This window comes from Mytilus galloprovincialis, chromosome 3, assembly GCF_965363235.1.
Source record: "Mytilus galloprovincialis chromosome 3, xbMytGall1.hap1.1, whole genome shotgun sequence".
NCBI lineage: Eukaryota > Metazoa > Mollusca > Bivalvia > Mytilida > Mytilidae > Mytilus > Mytilus galloprovincialis.
In genome coordinates this window covers 101,035,768-101,051,869 of record NC_134840.1, presented here as the reverse complement: position 1 = coordinate 101,051,869, position 16,102 = coordinate 101,035,768, and the positions used below count along the sequence as shown (strand labels likewise).

General features: G+C 32.4%; 1 long non-coding RNA gene across 1 annotated transcript; it reads right to left on the bottom strand.

Annotated features, from left to right (window-relative positions):
• Positions 1 to 4,950: 4,950 nt before the first annotated feature.
• On the bottom strand, positions 4,951 to 12,891 carry LOC143066671 (uncharacterized). Its single transcript, XR_012975731.1, has 3 exons — positions 12,752 to 12,891; positions 11,422 to 11,477; positions 4,951 to 6,707 (listed from the first exon to the last, which is right to left on the bottom strand). It is a non-coding gene; the product is annotated as an uncharacterized LOC143066671 (long non-coding RNA).
• Positions 12,892 to 16,102: the final 3,211 nt, after the last annotated feature.

Below are 16,102 nucleotides of genomic sequence, written 5' to 3'. Positions count from 1 at the left end.
AATCAATCTGGAAAGGAAGGGTATACGATTGATATTTACCCTTTTATTGTAAACCTAATTGATACATAAAATACTAAGGATATTCAATGTTAATGAATTACGTAGTTGGTAAACGTTCTTTTAATGCAAACGTAAAATTATATGACATTTTCAATGTACATTCTAATGCAACAACGTTTGTAACGTTCATTTTGATTGGATAACGTCACTTTCTTACATGGCATCAATTGACAATTGATGCCATGGGACGTACGCGCAAGAGCAGTCGGCATATGACAGATTTTAAATACATGTTTTAACGTTGTTTTCTGTCATTATCATTAGAATGGAGATAACAATATTGTATTTTAAGCTCCGACGGCATCAATTGGGGATTTGATGGTCGCAAATTAAGTTTACTGTCTCCGCTAACGCGTCGCCAGTAAACTTAATTTGCGACCATCAAATCCCCAATTGATGCCGTCGGAGCTTAAAATACAATACAGTTATCTCCTAAGTACAAGCACATGAAGAAATTCAACACTTTATCTGATTTAATCGCAGCACTAGATGATGATAAAAGAAATTAGTTTTGGAAAATGACTAAATAATTTAAAATTCAGAAATCTAAAGAAACATATTTTGCGTAGTGTAATTCCCTTTATATGTCTTTATGTAGAAATTTGTTTATGCATTCATACATAAATGCATTTAATCAAGACTGACTAATATTCCAATAAATATGTATTTATCTATACAGTTAAAATGACATTACTGATATATTTAAATAATTATTTTTTTAACAACCTATAGAACATGCAGAAGAAGTTGAAGATTTTAATCGCTTCAGTTCAGTTGTGAATGTATTTCGTATTGTTCCTGAATGAAGTATAATCAAAGTATAAAACATAAGTTATTCTCTTTATAATAAATGCATTGTAATCTGATGCTTTGAATTTATCAAAATAATTAATTGCAATAATTTGAACTTATAAAATAACAACAAAATATATACAATGTTTGAATCCCCCTATTTTCTCGTGAAAAACTAAGTTGAATATTGTTTACATTGAAAAATACATAATTTCAGTTACATGATTTACATTTATACTAAGTAATAACACAGTTGGTTTTAAAAATCATTCAACATTCATTTCACGAACAAAACATATACTGACCAAGGACAAGATGAATTTCATAGAAGGATTTCTTTTTTAGCCATGGTATTAATTGTCAGCTTATTTTCTACTTAATAGTTTGAATGTCCCTTTGGTATCTTTCGCCTCTCTCATATATGCACTATAAGAAATGAATGAAAAATATATAAAAATATTTATTTTGTTAACTCCACTAAAACATCCATTATGATATAGATGATATAATTAACATTTTGAATGACGGTTACAGGAATTCTTATATTATATTATCAATTAATTGGTGATTTAATGTTGTCGCTGTTATGTGGCAAGAGGGAACTCAGGAACCTTTACATCTTCCAAGACCATTATTCTGGCCTGTTGAAATGAATTGCTATTGCATATTTTTAAACTGCTGACATTAATACTATTTGTAAATTATTCTGCATTTCAATAATAAAGGAAATCAAAGAAACATCAATTAAGTGTTATCCCTGCTTCTATAAAGACCCAATGAGGATCCTCACTTAGATCGTGATCCTCATTTAAAGATTTCTGTTTTTTTTTCTTTTTTGTCTTTAGAAGTCTGTTCGAACTACTAGTCCTCGTCCTCTTCAATTTAAATGAGAAAAACCTTACCAGGATCTGGTTTAAACTGGCATTTCATTTTATAATGGAAGCCGTACAATGATCTATAGTTTCTGTGTCATTTTGTCTCTTGTGAAGAGTTGTCTCATTGACAATCATACCACATCTGCTTTTTATGGCCTTGCAACGAAGTTGTCGGTGCCATATAGTTTTACCCTTGTCCGTCATTCCGAAATTCTGTCATTCCGTCATTTCGCAACAAATCATTATACGGAGTTTTTTTTCTAAACGCCTTCAGATATTGGGCTGATTTTTGGTATGTGAGTTAACCATGATGAGTTACAGATCAAATTAAAGTTTCGTTCCGCTCTGCTAATTTTTCCCGAAATTACGGGCTTTTTAACTTTGATAAATTGTTGAAAATCACAGTTATACAGACTTTTTTTTCTAAAATCTTTCAGATATTGGGCTGAAATTTAGTATGTGAGTTAACCGTGATGAATAAAGGCAACAGTAGTATACCGCTGTTCAAAACTCATAAATCTATGGACAAAAAACAAAATCGGGGTAACAAACTAAAACTGAGGGAAACGCATTTAATATTAGAGGAGAACAACGACACAACATTAAAATGTAACACACACAGCAACGGACTAAGCATTAGACAAAATCCGATGAGAATAATCAGTATAACATCAAAACCAAATACATGAATTTGGGATAGAAAAGTACCGTGACACGTCTTATAGTAATGTGAATTCACACTCAAAAATAGGAGAAAACAAACGACACAACGGAAGCACAACGTTAAAATGTTACACACACAGAAACAAACTATGATATAACAATGGCCATTTTCCTGACTTGGTACAGGAAATTTTTAAAGAAAAAAATGATGAGTTACAAATCAAGTTTAAGTTACCTTTCACTCTGCTAACTTTTGTTGAAATAACGGGCTTTGGACTTTGATAAATTGTTGAAAATCACAGTTATACAGACTTTTTTCTAAACTCTTTCAGATATTGGGATGATTTTTGGTGTGTGAGTTACTCATGCTGAGTTACAGATCAAGTTTAAGGTTCGTTCCGCTTGGCTAATTTTTGCCGAAATTATGGGCTATGGACTTTAATACAATGTTGAAAATCACAGTTATACATACTTTTTTTCTAAACGCTGCAGATATTGGACTGATTTTTGGTGTGTGAGTTACTCATGACGAGTTACAGATCAAATTTAAGTTTCGTTCCGCTCCACTAATTTTTGCCAAAATTAAGAGTTTACAACTTTGGTTTACAACTTTGAAAATTGTTGAAAATCACAGTTTAACAGGCTTTTTTCTATACGCCTCCAGATTTTGAGCTGATTTTTGATATGTGACACTACCATCATGTTTGTGTCCACATGTGTTATTGAAATTGCAGATTTTTCAACTTTTTGAGACGGGGCCATTCGTGTCGCTGGTGCAGGAAAATTGGTACCGTTAATGTTATTATTTGACACATCTTGTTTTGTATATTAGTCTGCTTTGCTCCTTCGTCATGCAGAAGTATGTTGCAGACATTCCTCGCTGCTACCTTCATTATTTTCACAATTTATTTCTGCTTTTCGTTTCGGTAAAACCTTCACTTAGCTTTTTCATGGATGTTATCTACGTTACTGAAATCAAGCATACATCTTTGAATAATTTTTTGATCACGTTCATTTTCAAAAGAATGACTTTGTTTTCGTTCATCTATTGTTTTCTTTCAATCATTTTCTCCCACTCTTGTTGTTTTGTCCAACTGCATATTTAAGCAATCAATGTACTTGTTGAGCAGTCGAATTGTTTGTTTCATTTCTTCTGATTCAAGCTTAGCATAAATTTACTGACAAACTATGTAGTTCTTTTTCGCTTTCGTATTCATTTTTGTGTTTCTAGTTTTCTTAAATTAGAATTTTACTTAGCATTTGTATTTGTTGTTTTTCAAAAGTTTTGATTTTTCCTTGTAAATCCCGAACAAACTCATGTAGTAATTAGTTTTTCCTTAACTAATTTCAGAAGAATTTTTCATTGAAAGTAATTCTGTTTCAAGTTCACAGGTTATTGCATCTGACCTGATCTGTTTCTTTCTTTTTGCCGGGGTGAATTCCGCTTTTCAGTGTTTTGCAAAACAACCTTGGGTGTATATCTTAATGCCTATAATCACTAATGATTAATGTGAGTGCATAATAAATAAACGAGACTGACACATAAAGACCAGAGCCGATATACAAAAAATTTAAAAGCTACCTAAATGATGCAAGTAATGACGAATATGAAAACATCACGTTAAATAAATCCATATGCGTCTAATGCGCTTTTCTGGATAAACCTTATTCAGAAACGCTCAAAGCCGAATATTTGAAAGCCGAGAATGTATAAAAAACGAAACTGTTGAAGAGACATATAATTATATACATAACAAATAGCCAAATCTATCTAAGGTAAATTTTGCTAGAAGGAGTTGAAACCTTTGTTGTTAAGGTTCTATCCTTTTTTTTTTTTTTTTTAGAGTTTATTTTTTATTTAAAGTTTTTTTTTTATGTCTCTATGACAACCTGTGATATTCCTATTCTAAGACATAAATGGTAGCTACATGTTGGTTTTGAAAAATAAAATGTAGAAACGTAGTATGCCTATACCATGTATACATATCTGCAATTGATATATAATTCAAGTATAAAAAAAAAAAATAGATTTTACATAAATCTTTAAAAAGCACGGGTGTCACATGGGGAGCAGGATCTGCTAACCCTTCCGGAACAATTGAGATCAACTTCAGTTTTTGGTTGGTGTTGGGTGTTGCTCAGTCTTTAGTTTTCAATGTTTTTTTGTGTGTACTAATATTTGCCTGTTAGTCTTTTTTCGTTTTTAGCCATGGCGATGTCAGTTTGTTTTCGATTTATGAGTTTGGATGTTCCTCTGGTATCTTTCGTCCCTCTTTTGAAGTCGGTCATCTGTGTCATTTTAAAGAACAAGATCAAGATATGCTTTATGTTTTTGTCCTTTAGAATGTTCTGTACGAATTCCGTGTCAATATATTCGTAAATTATACTTTAAAACCACTAGAAAGAAGTAATAAATATATTTTGACTAAAACGTTTTATTGATAATAAATGGCGGCTATAATATATTTCTTTGATGATTTCTAGCTCCTTTTACCAAGGATGAGTAACCGTTATCAATCATATAGGAAGAATGGTAAAATTAAACTTGTTAAGAATAAAATTATATTAAAAAATGTTTTATATTGATACAATAGTACTCCTATTCTATATTTTATACATTGATAACATAATATCATGATAAGACAAAAATATTTTATGATATATACATTTGCATAAAATTGTTATCTTTTATCAGCCCAAAAAATAGGTTTTGGCAATTAATCTAGAAAAAAGACAAGATAATCCAGCGATTCATATGGCCATACAAATGCAGTAATAAGGTTTCAGTTCGATGACAGAAAAACAAACGCAATTATTTAAAGATTTCACTCCAAAATATAAAACTTCAAAACATCTACTGCATCTACAAAATTTGAGATGATGACAGTTTTTCCTGATTTATCAAATCTAAATGCCGTTTTTAGAACAAGAGAACAGATAAAATATTTATTTACTACCTCTATGTAAACATGGTAAATCAGAATGATGTTGTCGTCTCATATTTTCGGGACATTCATCTTTCAGATATGAGAAGTCTACATCTGATACGCATTTTATGTCAGAAAGATATACCATACATATAAAATAAGTAATCAAAACAGTTTTGAGGTATAGAGAAGTTAAAGACTATATTAAATATGCACATCAAATATACCAGAAAGATTAAAAAAAATATTTAACATTCTTAAAAGTTATAGATTTATTATCTTTTAAAGATGCATTTTTTGAATGAGGGTTCACTGCAATTTTTGATTTTCAACACGTACATCTTTTAAGATTTTTCATAAGGATACGTAATCTAAATAATTTACTGATGGATTGAAACAATAAAGGGAACGACCATCTAACTTCAAAAAATAAAAGGAGAGGGGTTATGTTTTTTTTTATTGATAATGAAATATTCTGATCCGCAATTTGATAAAATAAAATATTGTCTTGAGGTCATGCAGATGATAAAAAAGAGTTATTCTGAATCAAGACTTTAAAGTTTGAAAAGATATTGTTTGAATCTGACTCAGACAAAAAAACCATACCCTCCCCTTGAAGTTATATGTTGCTCCCAACCCTTAAAGAAAATTTGATTTGTCAATGGGTAATACAACTGCAAACCAAAAATTATGGAACTAACACTAGCGGTTCCTGATAAACTGAAATAAATATATTGTTGAACCCGCAGTCTTAGTTTTTTTTATTTTGTCAAGACGAGTTGAAAACTTCTTTACATTTGGTAGCTGAAGTTGTAAGTCTTACATAACAAGAACACAGATTCATGATAGATGTATAAAGTCAAATGCAAATACATGTAGTTTGAAATGAACAAACGGAATATTATTTGTGTTATAAAATGAAATGGATTCAAATTTAGAAACCTTTTGTGATGAAGACCTGTATACCTACAGATTCTAAAATGTATTGCGTTATTCCTTTTTCATCGATAGGTATCTTTGAGTTTGCCTCGTCTAACATCTTGTTGAGTTCATCGATGTTTTCATGAAGCATTTTAATTGTTTTTTTCATTTGTTTATTTTCAAGTTTATAAGGTTGTAAATGTTGAACGGTGTTAGCGAGGTTTTCGTTTTCACTTTTGTAATGATCTAAAAGTAGTTTTTCCCGTTCTCTCAACTTTAAAATTTCACTTTCCAATTGTTTTTCACGTTCTGCTAAACAATTTATTTGCATGAGTAATTCTGTTTTAGGATCAATGTTAAACGTTTCACAAATATGCTGCCCTGTTTTGGTTTCTTGTTGATGTATGCTTTTATGGCGAGTTTCGCTTTCAAGATTCTTGCAAAATGTCCTTCGATGTTTATCAAATACCTAGAAAAGATACGCATAAGCATAATTGATTGCTGTGAGTACACAATAAATGTTCAAACCGGGTATCGGTAAATTTAAAGTAAAATCACAAAAATACTAAACTTCGAGGACAATTCAAAACGGAAAGTTCCTAATCAAATGGCAAAATTAAATGATAAAACCCATCAAATAAATGGACAACAACTGTCAACTTCCTGAATTAGTACAGATATTTTCTCCTGTAAAACATGGTGGATTATACCTGGTTTTTAAACAAGCTAAATATCTCACTTGTATGACAGTCGCATTAAAATCCATTGTATTGAACAAAACAAACAGACATAATGGGTAAAAAGTAAAAAAAAATAGAGGTGCAGCAATGTAAGATATGTCTTTACTGGGATATTAAGTGGATGAGATTGTGGTTACGAAATTAGGAACATATCCGCTATCATATGCGAAACGGATATTCTATCATAGTCAACCAACTCGTGATGACGTCCGTAAATTTTTAAGGGATGATTTAAACTTCATCTATTGGAACTATTGGTTTAATAGATTCCTTAAGAACAACGGCCCTCTATCATGATAGGTAAAACAAGCCCTGAAATATCGTATCAACAAGGTGATATATACTCCGAATGCAGATAACTGTATACTACTGATGTGTGAATGTGTACTAAACGAAACTTGTGTGATAATGCAAGTTAACGTTCATTAAAATCTATTTGAAGCATACACCTCCCAGTTCCATATCATAATTTCCTTGGTTAAGGATCGCTGCTTCTAAGGAAGTCATTAAACCCAAAGTGTCAAGTGATGGAGTTTAAATCATCTCTGAAAATTATACGGACGACATCACGCCATCACATGCTGACCGTATTGATATTCTATGGTTTAACAGTATTATTTAATAAAGATAAAAGAGGAAAATAGTTGTCAAAGGAACCAGGCATATAATTTAACAAGCCACACGCGCGTTTTGTCTACACAAGACTCATCAGTGACGCTCAGATCAAAATAGTTAGAAAGCCAAACAAGAACAAAGTTGAAGAGAATTGATGACTCAAAATAACCCAAAATTGGGCCAAATACGGCTAAGGTTAGCTATGCCGGTGATAAAAAAAACATTCGTTTTTCGAATAATTCATACTTTTGCAAGCAGTAAATTTTTTAAATTACCATATACTAGAATCAATATTTATGTCAACACCGAAATGCTGACTACTGGACTGGTGATACCCTCGGGGACGAAACTTCCACCAGCAGTGGCATGGACACAGTGTTGTATTCTGTAAAAATCTGTCAGCAAGCTATAAAACGGCCCCAAAAATGACAAGTGTAAAACCATTCAAACGAACGGGAAAACCAACGGTCTGTCTAATGTTTAAAAAAATAGAGGCTCTTAAGAGCCTGTTTCGCTCACCTTGGTCTATGTGCATATTAAACAAAGGACACATATGGATTCATGAAAAAATTGTGTTTTGGTGATGGTGATGGTGATGGTGATGTGTTTGTAGATCTTACTTTACTGAACATTCTTGCTACTTACAATTTTTTCTATCTGTATTGAACTTGGCCCTTTAGTAACAGAGGAAAATATTTTGTAAAAACTTACCAAAATTTACCAAATTGATGAAAATTGTTAAAAGTTGACTATATAAGGCAATAACTCCTCAAGGGGTCAACATGACCATTTTGGTCATGTTGACTTATTTGTAGATCTTACTTTGCTGAACGTCATTGCTGTTTACAGTTTATCTCTATCTATAATAGTATTCAAGATAATAACCAAAAAGGAAAAATTTCCATAAAAAATTTCAATTGGGGGGCAGCAACCCAACAACCGGTCGTTCGACTCATCTGAAAATTTCAGGGAAGATAGATCTTGACTTGATAAACAATTTTATCCCTGTCAGAGTTGCTCTAAATGCTTTTGTTTCAGAGTTATAAGCCACAATCTACATTTTCCCCCTATGTTCTATTTTTAGCTATGGCGACCATCTTCGTTGGTTTGGCGAGTCACCAGACACATTTTTAACCTAGATACCCCAATGATGATTGATGCCAAGTTTGGTTACCAGTGGCGGATCCAGAAATTTTCATAAGCGGGGGCCCGTTGACTTGCCTAAGAGGGGACCCGCTCCGGTCATGTATCAGTGATTCCCTATATAAGCAACACAATTTTTCCAAGAAAAGGGGGGCCCGGGCCCCCTGTTCCCCCTAAATCCGCCTCTGGTTACATTTGGCCCAATAGTTTCAGAGGAGAAGATTTTTGTAAAAGTTAACGACGACGGACGACGGACGCCAAGTGATGAGAAAAGTGTACTTGGCCTTTTGGGCCAGGTGAGCTAAAAACGAGAATTGAGATACATTTATGAACCACATCAACTACTGAACATCAGATTCCTGACAGGCACAACCAAATGCAGCGGATTTAAACGTTTTATAGGTACCAAACACCATCCTTATGTGAAACAATAGTACAACATGACAACATAATAAGCTCACACTGGTTATGTTTGGAATTATTGTTTTTTTGGTCCTGATATTCAGTTGGTCCTCATGCACCAATCGATTTCATGCTTATGATTTTCTAATTCAAGTATTGTCGTTGGAATACATTTTCCAAAAACAATTTTCCTATATTTTTTCCTTTGAATTTCCCTGAACCATTGAATTCTATATAATCAGATCATTTACTTGAAAATGTTTTATTTTTTCCTCCATCACAAGCCCAAATCCTTTCAGTGTTAGAAAAAGTCTCAGAAATATTGTAACATATGAAATTATTCTATGATTGTCTCTTAATATTTATCTTTGTTTTTAATTTTATACTTGATAAACTTCTAAACTGTTCCTTGATGTAATTTAGCTAATTTACGACGTATGCTATTGGGATATTTTTGTTTAATTCTCACAAAACATCACAAAAAATAAACATGTATTAAAAATACCATCTTTTCTCCTTGTTTGTAGAAAATTACTTCAGAGACACATAATTATATTATGATTATCTGGTTACATTTAAGGTGGTACCCAACACTTTCACTAAAATTAATTTGGTTCGTTTAATTTTCATAAAATTTTGACAAACTATTTACTTTGACTCTTAAATAAAAATATAAAAATTTCAAAAATTTTGAACCAACCGTTTTGTAAGAAAAATTACACTGGTTATATAGCAGTTTGACAAACACCAATTTTGATCATTGAGAAGCTTAATATTCCATTTACAACACAACGTAATCAAAACGTGTAGCTGACTTTACAAAGTTATCTCCCTGTAGTGTTAGGTACCACCTTAAGGAATGACTGATACTTTTTTTTTCTCTCTATGAAGAAATAACATAAAAAATGTCATGCACACTGACTATACACAGGTTATTTTAAAGTGTGCATCACATATATTTTTTATGTCGTTCGAATAGACAGAAAATTATTGCAGTCATTCCTTACAATTCAATTGTAAATTTCCTTTATGCCAGAGCAGTTGACGAAAAAACGTTGATGACGCCACGGTCACATGACAAAATTATGTCTTTTAACTGATCAACAAAACAGTGTCAGCCAATAAGAAGACGTGTTACATCCAACATTAAATTATTGATTTATACTAACACAAATAAATTACATTTAAAACAATTCCTGATTTTCCAACATTTTAACTTTCGAATTCTCCCCCAAACATCTATCTGATTGTTTTACTTCAGAATTGTGTAAGTAAATGTATAAAACATATAGATTTAAAACTCAAAAACTTTCATTATCAGAGATACCCCCCTTACGTGTCAAAGTTGAAAAAAAAAATAATCAAACAAATTTGGTCATTTTTATAAATTTCCTGTTTTTAAAACTTTGAATTTTTCGAAAAACTAAGGATTTTCTTATCCCAGGCATATATTCTCATCGGATTTTGTCTTAGTCTGTTGCTATGTGTGTTACATTTGAATGTTGTGTCGTTGTTCTCCTCTTATATTTAATGCGTTTCCCTCAGTTTCAGTTTGTTTCCCCGATTTTGTTTTTTGTCCATAGATTTACGATTTTTGAACAGCGGTATACTACTGTTGCCTTTATTTACCTAAGCCGTATTAAGCACAACTTTTTGGAATTTGGATCCTAATTGCCCTTCAACTTTGTGCTTGTTTGGCTTTAAAAATATTTTGATATGAGCGTCACTGATGAGTCCTATGTAGATGAAACGCGCGTCTGCCGTACTGTATTATAGTCCTGGTACCTAAACCACTGGATCAATGCCACTGCTGGTGGACGTTTCGTCCCCGAGGGTATCATCAGCCCAGTAGTCAACATTTCGGTGTTGACATGAATATCAATAATGTGGTCATTTTTATAAATTTCCTGTTTACAAAACTTTGAATTTTTTCGAAAAACTAAAGATTTTCTTTATCCAAGTCATAGATTACTGTAGCCCTATTTGGCACATCTTTTTGGAATTTTAGATCCTAATTGCTCTTCAACCTTGTACTGGTTTGGCTTTATAAATATTTTGATATGAGCGTCACTGATGAGTCTTATGTAGACGAAACACGCGTCTGGCGTACTCAATTATAATCCTGGTACCATTGATAAATAATAACTACCCTCGAAATCTAGACCGGTTGTCATCTGCTTATAATTTCACAATCTAAGATGGAGGAAGACACTCTATCAAGCTACCTTAAGCCTTACTTAATGTTGTAGTACATACATAATTCAACATAAATGTGTATCAAACCTCAGATTCATTTTTGATCAGAATCATCCCCTTCTTGGCACCATTTTTATTTTCTTCTGAAAAAGAATCATAACAGACATTAAGGGGGAAAAATACGTTTAGTCTATCTTAAATAATAAAAAATAATAAATTATCGCTATAGCTTTGTTTTATTTTCAAAATATCAAGAAATATTTCACCGAAACTCTTCTGAAACCAATCAAGTAAATTTGAATAAAGGCAACAGCGGTACTAAAAGTGAGACGAAAGATATTTGAGGGACAGTCAAACTCATAAATCGAAAATAAACTGACAACGCCATGGCTAAAAATGAAAAAGACAAACAGGCAAACAATAGTACACATGACAAAACATAGAAAATTAAAAAATAAGTAACAAGAACCCCACCAAAAACTAGGGGTGATCTCAGGTGCTCCGGAAGGGTAAGCAGATCCTGCTCCACATTTGGCACCCGTCGTGTTGCTTATGTTATAACAAATCCGTTAAGTAGTCAAATCGGTAGGTCACATTCATGAAAGGGAAATGGATGTACTAACGATGAAAGGAAAGTATCCGATATCATTTGTGAAACGTTTAATTCATACCCGTCTCGTGATGGCGTCCGTAAAATTTACGAAAGGATGATTTCAACTTCACCATTTGGAACTCTTGATTTAATAGCTTATTTGTGAGCAGCAACCCTCCAAAAAGAAACTCATGATAGGAAATGCAAGCACGGGAATATCGTCTGAATTGGGAGATGTATACCCAGTATGCAGGTGCTGCTGAAATGTTGCTACTAGAAATGAAGAGTTCACAATTTGAAAGCTGAAATCATCTCTTTTGTCGTTAAGTTTTGTTTTCAAACGACCCTAAGTATTGTTCGAAAGTCATATATCGATTGAAAGAAAACAAATCCGGTTTAAACAACATGATTGTTGGGTGGAAAATAGTTTTCAATCCAAACAGTGTGAAAACAACACTGAATATACAAAGTAAATTATGAGATTAGGTTACTAATGAAATTGTTTGAAGGTTTGATATTTTTACCTGAATCGTAACTTACTTTTTATGTGTGTAGTTTATGTAAACAATACATAGTTGGGACCTCCAAATGTTTACAAGAAGCATTAATTTGAGATCTGGTAATGCTTTTGCTTACTATATGTGACTCTCTGTGTGGCGGCGTGGTTGAGAAGGAAGATTTGCATTATAGTGTGATCAATTATTTACAGATTGTGATAAAAAAAGTGTAGATTCGCATGGCGGATGTTACTTACCTTTTCGACGCACATTTTCTCGCTTTTTTTCTTCGGAGTGCATGCGAGTCCGTCAGTCTTTTTTTAGTTACCTTGATTTGGTTTCATCCTATTCGTTGAACTTAAAAGACGGAACAGAAGCTGGCTTAGTGTACCTAATACTTCGTAAACCTCCATTAAACGGTTTTATTGTTAGTCTTTGTATAAAGTAGTTCTTTTTTTAGTTTCTTTCCTTCTAAAACTGAAAAAAGAAGATAATTAATGTTTATCTTTCTGCAGAATTACTCATAATCTGATTTCATGATAATCATTTCTACGTACAAGTGTAGAATTGTACATTTGTTAAAGTCTATAAACAAGAATGTTAAATATAAAGTAACGTATAAAACGTTGCAATCCAAAAGTCAACAAACTAAAACATAATTGCACACAAACAATATCCATGATTGAGCAACACGTTCAACCCCCCAATAACCAGAGGGGGCCTCTTGACTCCGAAGCAAGTGTAAAAGAAGATACCAGAGGGACATTCCAAATCATATGTCGAAAATAAACTAGGAACGCCATGGTTAAAAAAGAAAAAGACAAACATACAATAGTGCATAAAACACAACATATGAAACTTAAGAATGAGCAATAAGACCCCTATTACGAACTTAGATGGATTTCAGGTGCTCCGGAAGGGTAAACAGATCTTGATCCGCATGTAGCAACCGTCGTGTTGCTTGTGTTAGTACAAACCCATTAATATGTTTAATTTTCTTGGTCACAATTGGGATAAGGGGACAAGCCTGTAGTAACGATATTAGGAACATACTGATATTCCATAAATAAAGGTAACAGCAGTATACCGCTGTTCAAAACTCATAAATCCATGGACAAAAAACAAAATCGGGGTAACAAACTTGAACTGAGGGAAACGCATTAAATATAAGAGGGGAACAATGACACAACATTAAAATGTAACACACAGACAGAAACGGACTAAGCATTAGACATAATCCTATAAGAATAACAAATATAACATCAAAACCAAATACATGAATTTGAGATAGATAAGTACCGTGACACGTCTTATAGTAATGTGAATTCACACTCAAAAATAAGAGAAAACAAACGACACAACGGAAACACAACGTTAAAATGTAACACACACAGAAATAAACTATAATATAACAATGGCCATATTCCTGACTTGGCATAAGACTGGTGAAGGTGTTTTATAGCTGATTTTTTTTACACAATTTATGTAGGAATTTGAACCGTGATTGTCACGCTGAAGTAAGATAATTTGAAGTTGAAGTGCTTTTTTATATCACGTTGAAATGTGATGGCGGCATTGTTACGCTATCTTGTTTACAGCTACACCAAAGTGCGATGGTAGTTACGCTGAGGATAAAGTGTGATGGTGGTCACTATGAAGTGTGCTGAATTGCATATACTATCGTTTAAATGTTTAACATGTCGATGAAAAAGTCAAGTTGTTTGTTAGAAACACCTTTACATGCTTATTAAGTAAATCGTCCAGAATATTAACACGTTAAATAAAAAAACATTCATGATAAATATTTTCAGTCAAATATTGTAAAGTTGTAGTTTACTTTAGACAAAAATAAACCATCGTTCAGGCTTTTCTACCTCAAGAATAGATGTATTTAGCGAAACTTTTAGGAATTTTTGGTCCTCAATGCTCTTCCACTTCGTACTTTATTTGGCCTTTTAAACATTTTTTGGTTCGAGCGTCACTGATGAGTCTTTTGTAGACGAAACGCGCGTCTGGCGTAAGTGTAAAATTTTATTTCTGGTATCTATGATGAGTTTATTATCATACAATCACCCAAGACGTTACATATAAAGGTTATTTTTTTCATTAAAACAGTGGTACTACATTGAAAGTGAAACAAAGGTAAATCATTTGATTGACTGATTCGATCCACAAAAATCATTCTTATCAAGTAAAAACGATGATTAATATACAATTTTAATCTATATTATGAAATTAAACAGACATAGAAAAATCGAATTGCACGTGTTCGCTTTGTATTTTTATTTGTATTTATATCTATATTTCTATAGATATAGATGCAGGAAGATGTGGTATGATTGTCAATGAGACAACTCTATATCCAAGTAACCATTTATAAAAGTAAACCAATATAGGCCAAGGTACTATTTTAACAGCAAAAACAACAAGCCAAACCTTTCATACTATGAATATGATATATAGTGTATACGTTTTAAAGGTATGAATCCTAACTTATAAAAGAAAAATACATGGAGAAGGCATTATGTTACAATGAGACAGTGCCTTTACATTACATTATTTGTAAGTTTTTTGAATTACATGAAAACAAAGACAAAATTCATACCTGACAGATCCTTCCGCGCTACGATCTAAATAATGCAGATTTATTGACAGGTTTGATTATATACGCAGTTAAACGAAACTGTTCCAAGAAATTCATTCCTATAGGCAAATTGTTATATATAGATTTCTTTTTACAATTTGTCAGATATATTACAAACTTTAAGTCTTTTATAGTTTTCATTATGCAATTCGTCTCATTTACTCATAGACATTACTATTTTTCCACGATACTTGTATTCCTTTGAGGAAAACTTGCTATATATAGATTTCTTTTTTTAATTTGACAGATATTTTAATAAATTATACGGAGTATATGTCAATATAAGGTCGGCTTTTTTATTTTCATTATGCAATTCGTGGTATATAATTTATATTAAAAAAAATCTGATACCTAAAGAAAAACATCCCTTTTTGTAGCATATTTCGCATGGTTCGTGATGCAGGACACTCTAATAAAGTCGAAGAACCATGTCTGGTTCCGTTTTGAGTTCATACGATTCTCTGCGATATTCTGAGTGCATTTCTTTCTAACCAAAATGTTGTAAACGTTGTGTGGTGTTTGTTGTTGTTTTCTAAATCTACAAATACATAGCATAATCAGTGTTAACTGACCCTGTTTGAACTTTCAATAATGCATGCACATGTTGCGATCACCCCTAGTTTTTGGTTGGGGTTCGTATTGCTTATTCTTTAGTTTTCTATGTTGTGTCATGTTTACTATTGTTTTTCTGTTTGTCTTTTTCATTTTTAGCCATGGCGTTGTCAGTTTGTTTTAGATTTATGAGTTTGACTGTCCCTTTGGTATCTTTTGTCCCTCTTTTGTTGATAAACAGACTTTTTACAAACGTAGTAACACATACATCGTTTAATGAGGGTGAAGTTAGAAACAAATATAGCGGCGTTTGTTCTAACAATCGATGAACGTAAAACTGTAGACGCATTTATAGCGAGTGCATAGTTTGTCAAAGTTTATGTAAACTTTGCAAACGTATGTTAGAAACAAATGATCAAAACATGTTCGCGCTTAGCAGTTTGCATCGTTTGTGTTAGAAAGAAATGCACCCTGTGATTAATC